Source organism: Pteropus vampyrus, unplaced genomic scaffold (assembly GCF_000151845.1).
Source record: "Pteropus vampyrus isolate Shadow unplaced genomic scaffold, Pvam_2.0 Scaffold682, whole genome shotgun sequence".
NCBI lineage: Eukaryota > Metazoa > Chordata > Mammalia > Chiroptera > Pteropodidae > Pteropus > Pteropus vampyrus.
Window position 1 is genome coordinate 10,238 of NW_011889463.1, and position 309 is coordinate 10,546.

The following is a 309-nucleotide window of genomic DNA, read 5'->3' on the forward strand; positions in this document are numbered from 1 at the left end:
CTGAACCAGGTGTGCCAGGCATGGTATACCAAAGCCTTTGATGGCCTTACACCCTGGGCTCTCTGACGCTGTCCTTGACTGCCATCTGGCGGCTGTGGGGGACATTGCAGGAAGGATGTACCATTTTCTTGGACACAGCCACATTTTAAGTGCGTGGCCGCAGTGTTGAAGCATAAGGGAATGATCTGTAATGTCTCGTCCAACCCCAAGCTCTCTGGATCTGTGTTATCTGCACGGACACCGGTGCTCACTCATTTCCAGGTGGTCGTAGCGAATCTTCCACAGCGATCCCTGGGGGCCACTCGTGTC